Source organism: Meriones unguiculatus, chromosome 2, assembly GCF_030254825.1.
Source record: "Meriones unguiculatus strain TT.TT164.6M chromosome 2, Bangor_MerUng_6.1, whole genome shotgun sequence".
Lineage (NCBI taxonomy): Eukaryota > Metazoa > Chordata > Mammalia > Rodentia > Muridae > Meriones > Meriones unguiculatus.
Genome location: NC_083350.1, coordinates 166,046,352 through 166,068,728, shown reverse-complemented (window position 1 = coordinate 166,068,728; position 22,377 = coordinate 166,046,352). Strand labels below are relative to the sequence as shown.

The 22,377-nt window shown below is 38.1% G+C and overlaps 1 pseudogene; it reads right to left on the bottom strand.

Moving 5' to 3' along the window:
- Positions 1-17,213, bottom strand: part of LOC110563556 (arylacetamide deacetylase-like 2) — a 34,262-nt pseudogene extending 17,049 nt beyond the window's left edge.
- Between the last annotated feature and the right edge of the window lie 5,164 nt (positions 17,214-22,377).

Genomic DNA, 22,377 nt, shown 5'->3' with positions numbered 1-22,377 from the left:
TTTATACAATATCTACACAGCAAACCATCCCTACAGAAGATACTAGAAGGAAAACTCCAATCCAATGAAAACAAATTCACCCAAGAAAACAGGGCATACAGATAATGTCCCAACAAAAATGAAAAGAAAACAAGCAATGAAACAGGGTTAGATCATCGACTCCATTACAAAAGGAACTAACATGCATTGGTCACTATTATCTATCAATATCAATGGACTCAACTCACCAATAAAAAGACACAGGCTAACAGAATGGTTAAGGAAACAGGATCCAACATTCTGTTGCATCCAAGAAACACACCTATGCAACAAAGACAAACACTACCTCAGAGTAAAGGACTGGAAAACTGTTTTTCAAGCAAACGGTTCCAGAAAACAAGCTGGAGTAGCCATCCTAATATCTAATAAAATAGACTTTCAACCCAAGTTAATCAAAAAAGATAAGGAGGGCCACTATATTCTCATCAAAGGAAAAATCCACCAAGAGGACATCACAATCTTGAATATCTATGCCCCAAATACAAGAGCACCGACATTCGTAAATGAAACATTATTAAACCTTAAATCATACATTGATCCTAATACCTTAATAGTGGGAGACTTCAACACTCCACTCTCACCAAGGGACAGATCAACTAGACAGACACCAAATAGGGAAATAAAAGCACTCACAGAATCCCTAAATCAAATGGACCTAATAGACATCTACAGATCATTTCACCCAAACTCAAAAGAGTACACCTTCTTTTCAGCACCGCATGGAACCTTTTCCAAAATAGACCATATAGTGGGCCACAAAGCAAGCCTCAACAGATACAAAAGGATTGAAATAATCCCTTGTATACTATCTGACCACCATGGACAAAAGCTCGACCTCAACAACAACAGAAACAACAAAAAGCCGACACGCACATGGAAACTGAACAACTTACTACTCAATGACAGCTGGGTTAAGGAAGAAATAAAGAAAGAAATTAAAGACTTCCTAGAATTCAATGAAAAGGAAGGCACAACATACCCAAATTTATGGGACACATTGAAAGCAGTGCTCAGAGGAAAATTTATAGCACTAAGTGCCTGCAAGAAGAAATTCGTGACATCACATACAAACAACTTAATGGCCCAACTGAAAACCCTAGAAAAAAAAGAAGCAGATACACCCAAGAGGAGCAGACGGCTGGAAATAATCAAAATAAGGGCTGAAATCAATCAACTAGAAACAAATAAAACTATCCAAAGAATCAATGAAACAAAAAGCTGGTTCTTTGAGAAAATCAACAAGATAGACAAACCCTTAGCCAAACTAACTAAAAAGCAGAGAGAAACTATCCAGATCAGCAAAATCAGAAATGAAAATGGGGACATAACCACAGACATTGAGGAAATCCAAACAATTATTAGGTCATACTACAAAAGCCTATATGCCACAAAATTTGAGAATCTAAATGAAATGGATAATTTTCTTGAAAGATTCCATCTACCAAAACTAAGTCAAGATCAGGTAGAAAGACTGAATAGCCCTATATCTCCCAAGGAAATCGAAGCAGTTATTAACAGTCTCCCCTCCAAAAAAAGCCCTGGACCAGATGGCTTCAGCACAGAATTCTACAAGACCTTCAAAGAAGTGCTAACTCCAATTCTCCTCAAGCTATTCCACAAAATAGAAACAGAAGGAACACTACCAAACTCATTCTATGAAGCCACAGTCACCTTAATACCTAAACCACACAAAGACCCAACAAAAAAAGAGAACTTTAGGCCTATCTCTCTTATGAACATTGACGCAAAAATACTCAATAAAATACTTGCAAACTGAATCCAAGAACACATCAAAGATATCATCCACCATGACCAAGTAGGCTTCATCCCAGGCATGCAAGGGTGGTTCAACATACGGAAATCCATCAATGTAATCCACTACATAAAAAAACTGAAGGAGAAAAACCACATGATCATCTCCTTAGATGCCGAAAAAGCATTTGACAAAGTCCAACACCCATTCATGTTTAAAGTCTTGGAGAGATCAGGGATACAAGGCACATACCTAAACATAGTAAAGGCAATATATAGCAAGCCTATAGCTAACATCAAACTCAATGGAGAGAAACTTAAATCAATCCCACTGAAATCAGGGACAAGACAAGGCTGTCCATTGTCCCCATATCTCTTCAACATAGTACTTGAAGTCCTAGCCAGAGCAATAAGACAACTAAAGGAGATCAAGGAGATACAAATCGGAAAGGAAGAGGTCAAAGTGTCACTATTTGCAGATGATATGATAGTATACATAAGCGACCCCAAAAATTCAACCAGAGAACTCCTTCAGCTGATAAACACCTTCAGCAAAGTGGCAGGATACAAAATCAACTCAAAAAAATCAGAAGCCCTCCTATATACCAAAGACAAAAAGGCTGAGAAAGAAATTAGGGAAACAACACCCTTCACAATAGCCACTAATAACATAAAGTACCTTGGTGTGACTCTAACCAAGCAAGTGAAAGACCTGTTTGAGAAAAACTTCAAGTCTCTGAAGAAAGAAATTGAAGAAGATATCAGAAGATGGAAAGATCTACCGTGCTCATGGATTGGTAGGATTAACATTGTGAAAATGGCCATACTGCCAAAAGCAATCTACAGATTCAATGCAATTCCCATCAAAATACCAACTCAATTCTTTACAGACCTTGAAAAAAAGATTCTCAGCTTCATATGGAGAAACAAAAAACCCAGAATCTCCAAAACGATCCTGTACAACAACAGATCATCTGGAGGTATCTCCATTCCTGATCTCAAGCTGTACTACAGGGCAACAGTAATAAAAACTGCATGGTATTGGCATAGAAACAGAAAGGAGGATCAATGGAACCGCATAGAAGACCCAGAAATAAATCCACACACCTATGAATACTCGATATTCGACAAAGAAGCCAATTCCATTCAATGGAAAAAAGACAGCATCTTCAACAAATGGTGCTGGACCAACTGGATGTCTACATGCAGAAAAATGAAAATAGATCCATATTTATCACCCTGCACAAAACTAAAGTCAAAGTGGATCAAGGACCTCAACATAAAACCAGATACCCTAAATCAATTGGAAAAAAAAGTGGGGAACAGCCTAGAACTCATTGGCACAGGAGACAACTTCCTGAACAGAACACCAACAGCACAGGCTCTAAGAGCAACAATCAATAAATGGGACCTCATGAAACTGAAAAGCTTCTGTAAAGCAAAGGATACCGTCATCAAAACAAAACGACTGCCTACAGATTGGGAAAGAATCTTCACTAACCCTTTATCTGACAGAGGACTAATATCCAGTATATACAAAGAACTAAAGAAGCTGAAAAGCAGCAAAGCAAGTAATCCAATTAAAAAATGGGGAACAGAGCTAAACAGAGAATTCTCGACAGAGGAATATTGAATGGCAGAAAAACACTTAAAGAAATGCTCATCCTCATTAGCCATCAGGGAAATGCAAATCAAAACGACCCTGAGATATCACCTTACACCCATCAGAATGGCCAAGATGAAAAACTCAAGCGATAACACATGCTGGAGAGGTTGTGGAGAAAGGGGATCCCTCCTCCACTGCTGGTGGGAATGTAAACTGGTACAACCACTCTGGAAAGCTATCTGGCGCTTTCTAAGACAAATAGGAATAGTGCTTCCTCCAGACCCAGCTATACCACTGCTAGGTATATACCCAAAGTTTGTTCAAGTACACAAAAAGGACACTTGCTCAACCATGTTTATAGCAGCTCTATTTGTAATAGCCAGAACCTGGAAACAACCCAGATGTCCATCAATGGTGGAATGGGTACAGAAATTGTGGTACTTTTACACAATGGAATACTCAGCAATTAAAAACAAGGAAATCATGAAATTTGCAGGCAAATGGTGGGATCTAGAAAAGATCATTCTGAGTGAAATATCCCAGAAGGAGAAAGACAAACATGGGATATACTCACTTATATAGACCTATAAGATATGATAAACATAATGAAATCTATACACCTAAAAAAGATAATCAATTGAACGGACATGGGGTAAGATGATCAATCCTCATTTAGAAAGACAGATGGGATGAGCATTGATTGCAAGACAGGAGGCTACTGAGCGCATCTGAAAGACTCTAACTAGCAGTGTTTTCAAAGCAAAGACTCATGACCAAACCTTTGGCAGAGTACAGGGAATCATAAGAAAGAAGGGGAGTTAGTCTGATGGGGAAAGGATAGGAGCTCCACAAGGACCAAATATATCTGGGCACAGGGTCTTTTCTGAGACTGACATTCAACCAAGGACCATGTATGGATATAATCTAGAACCTCCACTCAGATGTAGCCTGTGGTAGCTCAGTAACCAATTGGTTTCCCAAAGTGAGGGGAACAGGGACTATTTCTAACAGGAACTCAATGACTGGCTCTTTGGTCTCCCCACCCCCGAAGGGAGGAGCAGTCCTGTTAGGCCACAGAGGAGGGCTTTGCAGCCAGTCCTGAAGATACCTGATAAAACAGGATTAGATGAATGGGGAGGAGGTCCCCCCTATCAGTGGACTTGGAAAGGGGCACGGTGGAGATGAGGGAGGGAGGGAGGGACTGGGAGGGAATGAGGGATCGGGACATGGCTGGGATACAGAGTTAATAAAATGTAACTGATAAAAAAAATAAAAATAAATAAAAAAAAACAAAAAAAACAAAAAAACAAAACAAAACAAAACAAAAAAAAAACAATGACAAAATTTACCAGCAAAAACTAATTCACATAAAAAGCATAAAATGCCATTCATTAGTTAAAACACAAACACAGTGACTACTATCAAATGTTCAAGTAAAAATGAAATCATTGCAGGACAAATATAGCAATGTCTTGCAAATGCTTAGAGTTCTTTTTGTATAATAAATGAAATCAAACTAAAACACACATAAAAAATGCATTTACTGAAGCTTCCCAAGATAAAGGCACCACCATGAATACAAATTACAGCTGGTCTCTGTCTTTCTTTTTTGGCAAAAACAGATGAACAGGAATGTCATTGATTTCTGTGTCAGTCACTGTAATGTTTTCATCGAAACTGGCTTTGTATCTTGAGCTGTCATTAATATGAAGAAAATACCTTCAAATTTCATAAGACCCATACTTTCAAATAATGTGGCCTATCAAAACAACATCCAAATGTAAAATTAATATTTTTATTTTAGTAACACTAAATGCACATAAAGATGAAATGAAGAAAAAAGAGTAGGTGGTATCGGAGTGTTTTGTGTATAGTACATCCCTTACCACACATTAAATGGACATCTCAGAAGATGGGGCGAAAAGATATGGAAATGCAGAAGTAGGGGAAGATGGATAAAGTACAGTGTCTTCCATACACGGCAACATAGTTGCACTTATGAACTCACAGATGTTCTGCTTATCTGCATGAGATGTGCACATAGCCAAACAACAACAAAGAAAACATTGTAAGTATAGATTTGGTGTTTGTAACTCAAGAGTCCCTAACTCAGGAACTATTGGCAGTTCATGGCTATTGGGGATAGGAGAGTCAGGTACCTTTGGACTGTGGCCCTTGGTAGGTTGTTCTGGCTCAAGTATATGGCTCTACATCAATACACATACAGGCAGCACTAACTCAATGAGTTTTAAAAAGTATTTTTTAAAAGGACATGATATTAAGAGGGGTACAAAGTAAGGGTCTGAGAGAGGTTATGGGGAGCTTGGGATGAATATGGTATCTATATCATAAATTAATATTATCTTTTTAAAAATTGTTAATTCACTTTACATCCTGGTTGTTGCCCGATTTCTCCATGTCTCCCAGTCCTCTGCTCCCCTCCCCTCCCCTATCTCTCAGAAAATGGGAGCCCCCTTCCCTTGCCTTTCACCACAGTTCATCAGGTCACATCAGGACACACCCTGTCTTCTGCCAGGGTAAGACAGTGTAAGATTGTGGCCAGGTAAGACAGTCCTGCCAGGAGGAGGTAATCAAAAAGCTTCCAAGAGACACTGTGTCAGATGTAGTCCCAGCTTTTCTTACTTGAGGATCCAAATGAAGCCTAAGCTGCCCATTGCTGCCCATTCTCTACATCTTTGTAGAGGTGGGTAAGGTCTAGTCCATGTATAGTCCTTGGTTGATGCTTCAGCCTCAACAAGGTCCTCTGGACCCTGGTTAGTTTACTCTGTTGGTCTTCTAATGGAATTCCTGTCATCTATGGGTCCTTTTCTCTTTCCTCCCACTCATTCACAGGACTTATTAGGCATAGCCCAATGTTTGGATGTGTGTCTCAGCCTCAATTTTGAGATTTTGTTTGTTAGAGTCTCTCAGAGGACAACTCTGATAGGCTCCTGTCTCCAAGCTTAGCAGAGTATCTTTCATAGTGTCAGGGGTTGGCACTCTCCCAAAGGGTATGTCTTTGGTTGGGCCAGGCTTTGGTTGGACATTCCCTCAATCCCTGCTCTATCTGTCCTAGTCTTATTCCTGCACACCTTGTAAATTTGGGGTTGAAGTTTTTATGGATGTGTTGTTGTTCCTGTACCTATGCTGGGAGACATGTCTATTTAGAGGCTGTCTTCTTCAGGCTTTCTGGCCTCTGTTACTAAGAGTCTGCTTGAATCCCACTCATATCCTCCACGGAGCCTACCCTGACTTAGGTCTCCAGCTTGTCAGAGATGCCCTCACCCTCAATTTCTCTCTTCTCTGTAGGTCTTCTGTCCTCTTGCCAACTTTCTCCCCCTGTCTGATCTCCACCCTCATATACCTCTCTCCTACCTTATTCTCTGTCTTCAACCATTACCTCTGTCAATTCTATTTCCTGTTGGATCCTCCTTGTTACTTATCTTCTTTGAGTCTGTGCCTTATATTATGTTTACTCTGTACTATATGACTAAAATCCACTTATTAGTCAGTACATACCATGTGTTTTTTTTCTGGGTCTGTGTTACATTATTCAGGATCATCGTTTCTAGTTCCATCCATTTGCCTGCAGATTTAATGATTTCTTTGTTTTTTTTAATGTCTGAATACTATCCCATTGTGTAAATGTACCACAATACCTTTATCCATTTTTCTGTTGTGGGAGATCTGGGTTGTTTCCTGATTCTGGCTATTATGAATAAAGCTGCTATGAGCGTAGTTAAACAAGTATCCTTTTATGGTGGAGCATCTTTTGAGTATATACCCAGGAGTGGGTATATAGCTCTTGAGGAAGAGCTATTCTTAATTTTCTAAGAAAGCACCAGACTGATTTCTAAAATGGTTGTACAAGTTTGCACTCCCACCAGCAATGGAGGAGTGTTTCCCATTCTCAACATCCTAGCCAGCATGTGCTGTCACTTGAGATTTTAATCTTAGCCATTCTTACCAGGGTGAAATGAAATAATAGAAAACACTAAGGAAGTTGGACATTTCTTTTTTTTAATTCTTTATTAATTACACTTTATTCACTTTGCATCCCCTCTGTGGTTCCCTCCTCCCATCCCAATCCCTCCCTTCCTCCCCCCTCTGCATGCATGCCCCTCCCCAAGTCCTCTGATAGGGGAGGTCTTCTTTTCCTTCCTTCTGATCCTAGTCAATTAGGTCTCATCAGGAGCAGCTGCCTTGTCTTCTTCTGTGGCCTGGTAATGCTGCTTCCCCCTCAGAGGGAGGTAATTAAAGAGCAGGTATTTAGGTGGTTCTCAGCTATTCCAGATTACTCTGTTAAGAATTCTCTGAGCTTCTGTAAAGCAAAGGACACTGTAAACAGAAGAAAATAACAGCCTGTAGACTAGGAAATGATCTACACTACCATTATATCTGACGGGGCTAATATCCAAAATATATAAAGAATTCAAAAAGTTAAAAACCAGCAAACCAAGTAATCCATTTAAAAATGGGGTACAGAGTTAAACAAAGATTTCTCAACAGACAAATATGAAAATGCAGAGAATCTCTTAAAGAAATACTTACTGTCCTTAGTCATCTGGGAAATGCAAATCAAAACAACTCTGAGATTACACCCCACACATATCAAAATGGCTAAGTTTAAAAACTCAAGTGACTACACATGCTGGAGAGGATGTGGAGAAAGGGGAACCCTCCTCCATTGCTGGTGAGATTATAAACTTGTACATCCACTTTGGAAATCAATCTGGTGTGTTCTCAGACAATTAGAAATAGTGTTACCTCAAGATCCAGCTATACCACTCCAAGGGTATATATCGGAAAGATGCTCAACCATGCAACAAGGACATTTGCTCAACTATGTTCATAGCAGCTTTATTCATAGTAGCCAGAAATTGGAAACAACTTAGATGTCCCTCAACCAAGGAATATATACAGAACTTGTGATAAATTTACACAATTTAACTACTCAACAATTAAAAACAAGGAAATCATGAAATTTGCAGGCAAATCGTGGAATCTAGAAAAGATCATCTTGAGTGAGGTATCCCAGAAGCAGAAAGAAACACATTGTACATATTCTCTTGTAATAGAGGATAAACAAACTGAAATCTATAGTACTAAAGAAGCTAAACAACAAGGGAGACCCTAGAAAAGATGCTTATTCCTCATTAGAAGGGCAAACAGGACAGACATCGGATGTAGAAGACAGGGACAGGAACCTACCTGACATGTCCTCTGAAAGATTCTACCCTGCAGGGTATAGAAGAAGATGCTGAGACTGATACCCAGACTTTGGAGAAAGAGCAGGGAATCTTAGGGAAGAAGGGAAGGATAGAAAACCTGGAGTGGATAGGAGTGCCACAAGGACACCAAGACAGCCAGACTGGGCCCGGGGGCCTTGCAGAGACTGATGCACAAACCAAGGAAAATGCATGGAGAGAATATAGAACCCTTGCTCTGATGTAGCTCATAGGTAGCTCAGTCTGTGGGTTCCCTAGTAATTGGAGCAGGAGATGTCTCTGACATGGACTCTGTGGCTGGCACATTGATCAGCATCTTCTGGAGTGTGTGTGTGGGGCAGCCTTGACAGCCCACAGAGTAAGAGGATGCAGCCAGTTCTGATGAGACCTGATAGCCTAGGGTTAGACTGAAGGGGAGGAAGACCTTCCCTTTCAGTGAATTAAAGGGGAACATAAGGAAAGAAGAGAAAACAAGGGTGAGAGCAGGAGAAGGGAGGGGGCTACAGCCAGGATGCAAAATGAATAAATTGTAATATATACTAATTAAAAGAACTCTCTGTTTTGTTCTGTGGTGTTCAACTCCTTGAGTTCAATATATATATATATTGGATATTAGCCCTTTGTTGGAGGTAAGATTGATAAACATCTTCCCAATCTGTAGACTGTCCTTTTGCCTTACTTTGCCTTACAGAAGCTTTTCATTTGCAAGAGATCACATTTGTTAATTGTTGATCTTAGTGCCTGAGATGTCAATGTTCTGTTCAGGAAGTTTTCTACTGTGCCACTGAGTTAGAGGCTCTTCATTACTTTTTTTTTTTCAAATTTATTTAGTGTATCTGCTTTTACATGAGGTCTTTGATCCACCTGCACTTGAGTTTTGTGCAGGGTGATAAATATAGATCTATTTGCATTTTTCTACATGTAGACATTCAGTTACTCCAGCACTATTTGTTAAAGATGCTGTCTTTTTCCCATTATATGGTTTTGGCTCCCTTGTAAAAATCAAGTGTCCCTAGGTAATTGGGTTTATTTCTGGGACTTCAGTTAGATTTCATTGATCAATGAGTCTATTTCTGTTCAAGTACCATACAGTTTTTATTACTATTTTTCTTTAGTATAGCTTGAAACGAGGGATATGTTCTTTATGTTCTTTTGTTATGTAGGACTGTTTTCAGTATTCTGGTTTTGTTTGCTTGCTTGTTTATTTGTATAGTTTGTGTTGGTTTTCCATATGAAGTTTAGAATTGTTATTTCAAAGTCTGTAAAAAACTGCTTTGGTAATTTGATGGGATTGCAATGAATCTGTAAATTGTTTTTGGTAAGATGGCCATTTTTACTATGTTAATCCTACTGATGCACAAGCATGGGACATCTTTGACCTTCTGATAATCTTCTTTCTTTTTTTTATCCACCAGTACATCTCTGTCTCTCGCTCTCTCTTTTTGGAGGGATACAAAGTGAACAAACTTCAATCAAAAAAAATTAAAAAAGGAAATTCTTGGTATGAATTAGTTTATAAATATATGCATGTATCCAGTATCTTCTGCCCTTCAATAAAATTTTACTTCTTTTTGGCACAGCTGTTTTTAACTGATGGGATAGCTTTTATCCTAAATAGTGAAAAAATCCACATACTCCTTCACATCAAACACAGTGAAAAAAATGAGAAAATAAAAATCCAAGGCAGAGTAAAACAAAAGCAGTTACAGCTCCCCTAAACCACTCCATGGAACACACTGCTTCTCTTCCAAAATGCATTCTCCACTGCATAGCTCATTTGTGATATTGCTACCAATGCAACAGCCAGCACTCTAGCCCAGTGGTTCTCACAGGGGTTGCACAGCAGATGCCCTGCTGATATCTTCTTCAGTTTCTTTCTTCAAGAACATGATGTTCTTGTCATATAGGTCTTTCACTTGTTTAGTTAGAGTTGTACCACGCTACTTTATCATATTTGTGGCTTTCATGAAAGGTGTGGTTTTTACAAATTTCATTCTCAACCCATTTGTTCTTTGTATACATGAGGGTTACTGATTTTTTTCAATTAATCTTGTATCCAACCACTTTTCTGCAGTTGTTTATCAGCTGTAGGAGTTCTCTGGTGGAATGTTCAGGGTCACTTACATATAGTTTCATATCATCCTGCAAACAGCAAAACTTTGATTTCTTCCTTCACTATTTGTATCCCCTTGATCTCCTTTAGTTGTCTTATTGCTCTAGCTAGAACTTCCAGCTCTACATTTTTGCACAGGTGTCTTTTGTGAGACTGTTTCTCCAAACAAGGACCATGAATGGATGCAACCTAGAGCCTCTGCTCAGATGTAGCCCTTGGTAGCTCAGTATCCAAGTGGGTACCCTAATAAATGGAACAGGGTCTGTTTCTGACATGAACTCAATGGTGGGCTCTTTGACCTCCCCCCCACCAAGGGAGGAGCAGTCCTGTTAGGCCACAGAGGAGGACTTTGCAGCCAGTCCTAAAGACACTTGATAAACCAGTATCAGATGGAAGGGAGGAGGTCCTCCCCTATCAGTGGACTTGGTAAGGGGCAGGGAAGAGATGAGGATGGGGGGATGGGACTGGGAGGGAAAGAGGGAGTGGGATACAGCAGGGATACAAAGTTAACAAACTGTAACTAATATTAAAAAATAAAAAATTTTAAAAAAGAAAGAAATATTGAGAGAGTGGGAAGCCTTGTCTTATCTCTGATTTTAGTGGAATTGGTTTAAGTTTCCTAACATTAAATTTAATTTTGGTTATAAGCTTACTGTAAAAGCCTTTATTATGTTTAGGTATGGACCTTGTATCCCTGATCTCTCCAAGACTTTTATACCACTCCTAGGCATATATCCAAAAGATGCTCAAGTATAAAAAAAGGATATTTGCTCAATCATGTTCATAGCAGCTTTATTCATAATAGCCAGAACCTGAAAAAAACCCATATGCCTCTCAACTGAGGAATGCATACAGAAATCATGGAACATTTACACAATGGAATACGATTCACCAATTAAAAACATGAAAATCATGAAATTTGAAGGCAAATGGTGGAATCTAGAAAAGATCATCCTGAATGAGATATCCCAGAAGCAGAAGCAGAAAGATACACACATGGTATATACTCACTTAAAAGTGAATATTAGACACATAATATAGGATAAACATACTAAAATCTGTGCACTTAAAGAAGCTAAACAAGAAGGAGGACCCTGGTTAAGATGATCAATCCTCATTCAGAAAAACAAATGGGACAGACATCAGAAGAGGGAGAAAACAGAAACAGGACAGGAGCCTATCACAGAGGGTCTCTGAAAAAAAAAATCTACCCAGTAGTGTATCAAAGCAGATAGCAGATGCTAAGGCTCATAGCTAAACTTTGGGCAGAGTACAAGGAATCTTGTGAAAGAAGATGAGATAGAAAGACCTGGAGTAGAGAGGAACTCCCACAGGAGGAAAGATCAAGAAATATGGGCTCAGGGTTCTTTTCTAAAACTGATATTGCAACCAAGGGCCATGCATGGAGATACTGTACAGATGTAGCCCTTAGCAGCTCAGTATCCAAGTGAATAGCCCAGTAAGGGAAACATGGACTATCTGTGACCGGAACTCAGTTTCTAGCTCTTTGATCACCTCCCTCTGTTAGGGGGAGCAGCCTTATCAGGCCACAGAGGAAGACAATGGAGCCAGTCCTGATGAGACCTGCAAGTCTAGGATTAGATAGAATGGAGGAGGACCTCCTTTAACAGTGGACTTGGAGAGAGGCATGTGAGGAGATTAGGGAGGGAGTGTAAGATTGGGAGGGAATGACAGTGGGGGCTACAGCTGGGATACAAATTGAATAAACTTCAATTAATATAAAAATTAAAAACAATATTATTAATCAAGTATAAAGAGAAATAAAATCTGAAAAAGAAAGTTATGCCAAGGAATTCAAAGAATTATCATTCTTGGTTTAGAAAACATGAAAGTATTTATGGATTCTAAAAGAAAAAAAGTGAGACTCATTACATGTCCTAAAATATTGACTATGATTTTTGCTCTGCAGGTCTTAATAACGTCATCTGCATATGACTTTTATAATACTGGGACAATCAACACTGTGTGATGAATGAGGAAGTTGTTCATGAAGCCCCACCTCAACCTCAAGAAACACACACAGTTAATTGTTGGGGGTAAAGGGCTTATCAGTTTTTTCAGTGGTACAATTACTCTTGCTGTGGTACATAATCTTGCACCATCCCAAGGCAAGAAACTAATTAAACTAATTAGGTCTCACAGAGAAAGAAGATATAGAAACAGATAGAGAAAACTTTGTAAATAGTTTCAGCAGAAGAGAGAGGAATTTATCACATGAATGTATGAAACTGTCAAGCAATAAAATTCCTTATAATTGGAAAAAGAAATCTCAAGCATGCCATATTTGGAAACAGAAGTAATTTCATTTGATACCACAAAATTTTGTTCTTGTACTTTTCATTGAGCTAAGGTCTTCTTAACTGAATGTTTTATCTAAAAATACAATCTGGATATAACATTTTATGCTTCCTTTCTTTGTATGCATATTTCCAATATTTTATTTATTGTTTATTAAAATTAGTTTCAATTTTTAAAAGTTTAATGTGTGTGTGTGTGTGTGTGTGTGTGTGTGTGTGTGTGTGTGTGTGCAGGCACGTAGGTATCATGTTGGTTATGAGTTTCCTCATTATTTAAGTTAGGGCCTACTCTTCTTTGCCATCGCATATGCCAGTTCTCTCAGCCCATGAACTTCCAGGATTCTCTCATCTCATCTGCCCAAGCCACTGGGGGAGCCACAGGGTCATAAATGAATACCACTCTATATTTAGTTTTATATGGAACAGTTCTTCCAAACTCATATTTTTTGCATGTACAGCAAATGCTTTATCCATTACATCATCAAGCTAACCTTCAACTCATTTCAATATCAAAATATAATTATTTAATTACTAAATTACTAATAGTCTAAGTTTCTATATTTAAGCTACAAGACGTTACTTATCTTTTCCTTAAAGTACTCTATTTATTTCTATAGCTGAAGTAAATCTCTCTTACTATTTCTAATCAGTTTTCTAACATGTAACTACTAGTTCAACTAAAGTAACTATATAGATATACATATAGATATTTGTTACTAGAATATTTTAAGAACAGGTATTAATGTAAATGTCTCAGGATATAAGTATAGATAATTCTTGTTTTGATAAGCTTAATATCTATGAAAATTTGTTTGCTGATAACAGTGTTTTAATTCACTTAAGAAAGCCACTACTACTAGTAAAGTGTTTTATTGGCCACCAATTGCTGTGGCATTGGCAATTCATTAATTAAATCAGATGCAACCCTAAGTTGGTTTTAGTCTTCTTGGAGATTTTATATTGAATACAGAGTCAAAAATAATGAGAATTGTTAGAGATAACTAATTACTAGAAATTGGATATTATTAATTTTAAAAATTCTTATCTAACAATCTTCTTGAATATCTTTAAGAAATATAAATATATTGTCTCTTCAGTCTCTTGATAACCTGACTGATAGACCCCCCCAAACAAAGCAGTGACAAAAATAGTCTATAGTCTTAGTAGAAATTTTAGGAAACTCAAAGTGTCTTACTTTTCTTTTGCTGTTATAAAGCACTATCATCCAGGCAACTCATAAAAGAAAGTACTTCGCAATGGTGGTATCTCCCCTGCCAGGTGGACTTAGAGAGGGACAGGGAGGAGATAAGGGAGGGTGGGTGAGAATTGGGAAGGAATGAAGGAGGGGGCTACACCTGGATTCAAAGTGAATAAACTGTAATTAACATAAAAAATAAAAAATATGGAAAAAATAAAGTACTTAATTTGTCTTGAACTTTGAGTGTTTTAGAGTCCATGATATTAAAGCAAAGATGCATTTGCAAGTTTAGATTGTGATACAAAACCATGAGGCAGAGAGAGAAAGCATTGTGTATCACAAGTCTCTTGAAACCTGAAAACTGGTGCCCACTGACCCAGCTCCTCCAAACTCTTCCCAAGTAACTGGGAATTCTTTCCAATGACTGGGACTCAAGGATTAAAATACACCATGTAAGCATATAGCAGACACTCATCTAAGCCACCACACCACGATACTCAGAATACCCACGATACAAACCATAATTACCTGCCCCCCCAAAAAAAAAGCAAGTGAGACTATCTCACTGAGGGAAACAAAATAAAAAAAATGTTAAATGAAATTGTCTACCTATGAATTCAATGATTTAAAAGCAACCAATATGATTATTATTATGTTTATGTTCTATAAAGTAAAGATGAATCATTTCGGAACAAATTAAATAACAGATGCTCTTAAGAAAGGAAGTGTATTAAGAATGATTCAATGGGAGCCCGAGAGATGGCTCAGAGGTGAAGAGCACTGGCTCTTCCAGAGGTCTAGGAGTTTATTTAATTTCCAGCAACCACATGGTGGCGCACAACCATCTATAATGAGATCTTGTGCCCTCTGCTGGCGCGTATGTGTACACGCAGGCAGAACGTCGTATACAAAGTAAATAAAGCAAAAAAAAAACCTTCCTTTACCAAAAAAAAAAAAAAAAAAAAAAAAAAAAAACATTCAATGAATAAGTTATAATAGAATAATAGAACTAGGAAATTATCCAAAATACAATATCTATTAATAAACCTTAATTGAAAAAATGTGACAAAGAAAGAATTCATTGAATTTGAAAATATATCAAAATAAAATATACCATCTGAAATTGTTACGCCAGGTTCACGGGACCCTCAGAGACCACCAGGAGACAACTCGATGCAATTGCTAGAGAGCTTTATTACGAGAGCGATCGAACTCGGGACCCAAGTCTCACTGATGCAGCAGTAGAGAAGTGGGACCCCGAGCTCTGAGTGAACAGGATTTTTAAAGGAAAAGTCTGTGAGCAGGGGGTTTCCATGGCAGCAAGCAGGGGGGCACAAGCCTTGGCATTACAGAATTGGGTGAAGTTTAGCATGGTGGGGTGACCTTTTCTGAGGCACACAATCACAATGTCTAAGGCAGATAATCACAATGGCTATTTTTCTAAACCATATCTGAAATATTGGGGAGAATTTTCCCACCCGATTCTCAACCGATTCCCATTGATTATTGCCAGGGAGTTTGTCTCTATTTTCTATGAAGCATTTATTCTGTTATATTTCCTGGAGGCTGTTTCTAGGAGAGTTAACTTTGTTTTCTGCCAGGTGTACACTCTGTGATATTTCCTGGTACCTGAATTGAGTTCCCAGTCAAAACCTTTATTTCAAAATGGAGTTATATTCAGGCCAACTCAAACTCTTCAAAATAAAAATAGTAACAGAAACTAAAAGAAACCATATTTAAAACTAATGATTTAAAATGTATATACTTGGAGAAAAGTGATGAAAGGCTACAGCAGAAAAGATATATTTAATGAACTAACAGCTGGAAACTTCCAAGATTTTAAATAAAATCTTCCTATTGTCACAATAGCCATGAGGGTTCCGGGCAGAAGCGCGTTTCAATAAAAGAGAACATGGTGTGGTGTGTTCTTGCGTACCGTCATTATAATATCTGGATCTTAACAGCATGGGACCTAAAGACAGACAGGAACAGCAGTAGGTGCCAAGATGTGGCCATAGAGCTCTGTGGGCCTGAGAGATGACAAGACAATACAGCACACACTGTGCACAAAAAAAGAGTACACAATGTAGCTTTCTAGTGGATTTCACAGAGGGGAGAGCACAACAAACTAATGCCCAAGCAGAGAGGATTGCCAGCTCTAAATATTTGTAGTTATAAAATGACATGAAAAATTAAAATAAATGCCACTATCATGACAATTTTCTGATTTTTAAAATAAAATTTATTTGAATAGCATCATAACAGTTGTATAAGCTTGTAATGAAATTGTGGTTATCATTGGATTAATTACTAACACAGGAAATATTGATGAATCTAAACCAAATTCTGGCAGGCACAAGAATACCTTGCTTTGAGTATCAGAAGCTTAGGAACTACCTCAAAAAAAAAAAAGGTACTAAAGTAGTGAAAGGTTAGAGGTACTCTGAAGTTTTATAATATGAATAAATTATACACATAAGTTTAAGCAAATGTATGTGCTTAGGTTTTGTGAAAATTATCAATTATATTTAAGCATATGAACAATTACTCAAACATTCATTAGGAATGTTAGTTCTTTTGTGTTGTCAATATATAATTAACTTTAGACATAGCATCTTACAAACATTGTATGTCTTTCAATAGTTAATAAAGTTCTGTTAATGATGAACTAAGACGTTAACTACATAAACTATATTACTTAGTAGATATTGCACTGAAGAAAAGCAAAGTCTCTTTCAAAATACTAACTAAAGGAAACTTATATATATTGGTCACAAGACTTCCCAATTTCCCAGGGCCGGGGGGGGAGGGGAGATATTACCACAAGCGATGACGTTTTCACAACAGCATCTATCATTCTCAGTTTCCAGCATTCTTCAATGTTTTCTGGAATGGGTGTATAAATCTAATAAGCAAAGAAGACACAAAAGATTCCAAAGAACAGAATTTTGTATCCCATGATAAATCGTGTCCAAACTTATCTGTGTGGATAGTCAAATGGCACCTCATATATCAACTGCTAAAAAGCAAGACAAAGGTAGTAGGCAAATTGTTCCAGGTAAGAGGGCAATACAGCAACACTCACTGAAGATGACGCTCCAAGTTCAGACCACTGTGGTAACAGGTTGTGCAATGGTGCTTCTTTGTGCAACAGAATGTGTCGTGATGTATCTATTGACAATTTGCATCAAGAGCAAAAACATTATGAGAGTAGCAAGTTCTATAAACTCAGAGAAACACATCTTAGTGGGACTGTAAGTGCAGGACAAGAAAGATAATCCATTTTTGGTGCCATTTTAATGAAAGTAGTGACAAGAGGTGAAAAAAAGCAGCATAAGACTAAAGTCTATTACACACAAAAAAATATTAAGGATAAAGATCATGAGAGATGTGCTACCAAAGTTCAGTAATCTGATATAAATCATATTGTTTCTTATAAACCTAACAGAGAGCAAACTAGAGAGAAACAAGGCTGGAGATCTCACACGGCACAGAAAAGAAAATGATCTTAGTCTAAAGCCAGAAAGAAAGGAAAGTAAATCAGACATGGTGGGTATTGCTGAAAACCCTCATGAAGACATTCAAATGGGAGAATCATGAGTTCGAAGTGAACATACTGGAAACGAGAGCTACAATTTAGACTAATCCCCATATTAAAACAATCTAGAGAGAGACACACACAGAGAGAGAATGAAAGAGATACAGGGACTTATGATCCCTGACTGTAGACAATAACTCTGCCTTCTCAAGAGCAAAATAAAAATTATGACTTCCACCTAGAAGTGTATTCTAAGAATTAATGAGATTATTTATTGACATAGGTATTCAACACAGGGACTCAATGTTTATTATTATTATTATTATTATTATTATTATTATTATTATTACAACTGTATTGTTCCTGTTTTTAGGATAGCTCTATTTTAAGACATTTTTCTATAAAATCATTTATTTGCCTGGAAACCGCCTGGCTGCATAGACTATGAAATAAAAATGCAGTTGGATAAATGGTTTTTTTAAGATATAATATGTGAGAGGTGGTACATGTATGATATTAACAAAGGACTTGATTTATTCTTTTCTAGATTAGGTTTATTTAAATAAAGCTCACTAACTTTCCATGTTAAAAAAAAAGAAAGAAAGATACAGAGAAAGAAAAAGACAGAGACAGGAAGAATGTGGCATTACAGTAAAATTCCTTACAAAGATGCCTCAGTTCTTTGACCATGGAAAGAGCAGGAGCTCAGATAATATTTAGGAGTCTGCCCTACTCACCCACTTCTAGCATCAGTTGATTTTTACTTCGTCAGTTTCTGACTTCAACTGCAACTGGGGAAAAACCGTGTGTGTCAGGGAGATTAAACTTTTTAAGTCCAGGTACAAACTGCAGAGTACTGATTTTCTACTGTGATTGGCAGAGGGTATCAAAGTTCTGATCACTTGTAGAAATTTTCAGGCTGTTTTTGTTGATGTTCATTTGCTAGCCACAGTGAAGCAGGCATATGGCTTTCAGCAGACAGACAGTTCGTATCATTGCAAAGTGAAAGGGAGTTGGGGAGCCAGGCCAGGCCTGTTACCTCACTGAACCTCCAATTAGGACTGTGATCTTCAGATACATTTTCTGATTGCAGTTGTTATTTGTGAAACCCTGGGGGAAATCCTTGATCCTGACTCTTACAGCATTAATGACTCTAAACCTAGTTTCATATGAGAAACAATGACAGGTTTGGCTGTCAATTTGCAATGAACCCTGGTACGATTGGACCAGAGCTACAGCAGCTTCTGTACAATGAAGACAAAGAAAATTGTTCTAGGTAATCATTTTCTTGGACCAAGAAACCCGTCGGTTGTTTTTCTTGCTGGAGTCTCACTCTTGAGCACCTTTTCAGTTGCTTTTCTGCAATGCAGAAAGCTTCTCTTTCATGGTTCTAATCTCTTGAACAATTACACACCCTTTCAGTACATGATTGCCTGCACTTTGAAGTGTCCTGGTGCCTTTTTCTGCTCTAAGCTGCACAGTACATCTCCTCCTGTCCTAATTGCTCATGGAACTAAATCAATCCTCTTTCATGGTTATTCATGAGTACTGGGTGGAAGGTTTGTCTTAGTAAAGCTGAGTGTTCCACAGTCTCTTATTCCAGGCACACTGATCAGTGAGGAGTCTCTTATTATTTACCATTTACTGCAAATGAGGTTTATCTGATGGTGGCTAAAAATACACTGATCCATGCCCATAAAAAGAGGGACATAGATGGTGCTTTTTTAGTATGGTAACTTAGCAAGATAACATACCAGATTCTCCTCTGGACTCATGACCTCTACAGCTATATTTTGTTGCTGTTTTTTGTTTTGTTTGCTTCTTTTATTTTTAATTCTTTTTTCAGTTTCTTTATTTAACATGCAACGGGTGTTTCCTCTCTCCTCACCTCCCATTCCAACCTCTTTCCCTTGTTCAACCTCCCTTCTTCCTTTCACCCCAGAAAAGAGGAATACTTTCCCAAATATCAACTCTCCCCAGCATATCAAGTCACATCAGGACTGAACATATCCTCATCTCCTGAGGCCAGGCAAGGCGGTGCTGCCAAAGGGGAAGTGATCCAAAAGCAGGCAACAGAGTCCATGTTAGAAAGAGCTCCTCCTAACACTAGCTAGGCTCCCCTTATGAAGACAAAGTCAGCCTTTGTCCACATATGTGCAGGGGGCCTAAGTCCAAAACATGCATGTTCCTTTGTTGATGTCTCAGTCTCTGTAATCCCCCATGACACTGGGTTAGTTATCTCCGTTGGTCTTCTTGTGAGGCTCATGTCTACACCTGGCCCTTCCATCTTTCCCCTAACACTTGCATAATTCACCCTGAGCTTTACTGCAAGTCTCAGCATTTGTCTCCATCTGCTGCTGTCTGGACCCTCCCAGATAATTGTCAAGTCAGGCTCCTGTCTGCAAGCATAGCAGAGCATCATTAATAGTGCCAGTGTTTGGCTCTCTACTGTGGGGTCAATTATTGGTTGGATATTTCCTCAATGTTTGTTCCCTCCTTATCTCTGCAATTCTTGTAGGCAGGGTAATTTGTTTCTTGTTTGTCTGTTTTTCACATTTTGTAGTACCAGGCATGAATTTTATTTTGAGGATCAGGCTTTAATTCAATCAAAATTTGGTGGGCAGTTACCTACAACATTCAAGCCACTATTACACAAATCTTCCCTGGCCAATCATTGTACCGTGCAGGGTCCAAAATTTGATGACACATTTGTTGAGTTTTCTGCCTTGTTAGGATTCATATAACCTCCTAGCAATATGGCAGTTAGCCAGTAAGGATTAATCTACCAGGTCAGTACCAACTAGATTTCTCTCTATCCTATGTCTCCAGTGTGGTGTCTTCAGAAACAGGATCTTACCTCCAAGTTAGAGCGATGGCGACAGTCTGCAACGTTTGGAGGGTGCAGGAGACCCCATTGGCCAACACCTCTAGAAGAGGTGACACATTTCCAGCACTGGGCTAATTATTGCAAAACTGGTTTTGTCTGGAGAAAGCACTGACCCACTGGTATAGGTTAACAACCTATATATATGTGTGTGTGTGTGTGTGTGTGTGTGTGTGTGTGTGTGTGTGTGTTTCAGGAAGTTATTTTCCAATAGCACATTTTTTTTTTTAAGATCATCTTTTTCTTTTAAGATTTATTTGTTATGTGTACACACATAATATAATAAATATACATGTGCATGCCGGAAAAGAGCACCAGATGTCATTACAGATGGTTGTGAGCCACCAAGTGGTTGCTTGGAATTGAACTCAGGACCTTGGGAAGAGCAGCCAGTCCTCTCAACCTCTGAGCCCTCTCTCCAACCTCTAGCAGCATATTTCGATATAGTTTTTTCAAGGAACTTTAGTATTTATTATCTTTTCATCTACCATTTTTCTATTCTTCTTTCCCATTCTTGCTTTTCATTTATCTTGTTCCAATGTATCCAATTCTATCTTTTACCTAATGTACTCTAAAACCTGTCCCTTGAAATTCCCTCTGTGACATTACAAAGTTCTGTGACTTTGAAAGGTACTCTAACTTAAACGTACATATCTAAAGATTCAAAGTTATCCTTCATATGTGAGGGAAAATATAGAACATTTGTTTTTGTTATCTGGAGTATAATAGTCCATACATTATATCAGGTGCATACATTTTATAATATCATTTTTAACAGTCATGTGAATAATAGTTCAATGTTAATACACAGCACATTTTTATTATCCATTCCTCATTTGGGCATCTGGACTGTTTTTATTTTGGGGTTATTGTTAATAAAGTAGTAATGAACATAGGTGACCAACTATCTGTTTAGTAAGAGCCTAGCATGAGCATAATAGGATTGATTCAAAGTGACATTGATTGATATTGTTGGGGCTATGTCTTCATCTATTACAGTCCTGCCCCAACAAGTACATACTGCAGATCATGTTAATTTATCCAGAGATGTTTCCTTGGTGCTGATTACTCAGGAAAAGATTGATAGAATCAGAGTCAATGTTTTATTAGGAATCCATTTTATATATGGAAACTCAAACACAAAATATTAAAATTAGGCTTACCAGTTTATGTCATGCTAATTATAACTCCTCTGTCTTACAGTGGCTCTGAGGTTACATGGGGAACACAAGAGCCTGGTCTGGGCTCATCGGCTAAGTTCTCTCCTGATGGGAACTTGGTTCTGATGACTATTTGCCCATTGACCTTTTCCACACAACTAGATGATTATCAAAATTTAGGAAGATCTTTCTGGATTTTTTCTTCCAAGACTATATAAGAACATTCATAGGTGACCCAGGCCAAGATGAGGAGTTGATTCAGGTTACTGATTTGCCAAGAGTCCTGGGTGTTAGAGGGATTAGGTCTCCTCATCAGGATGTGGGGAGACACCAGGTGCCAATCATTTAATCACAATTTCCTGTGTTTGTAGTCTAACACCCCTCTCTACTGTAACTGAAATTGCTGCCAACCATAGTCACTTGGTTATGTACCAGTGTGCTGGGTTAGATATTAACTGTTTTCTGAAGTTATGTTTCCTTCTTCTTGGTATAGTTCATATTTTAGTAGGAAACTGTGGGGAATGAGGAGAAGGAAGAGAAA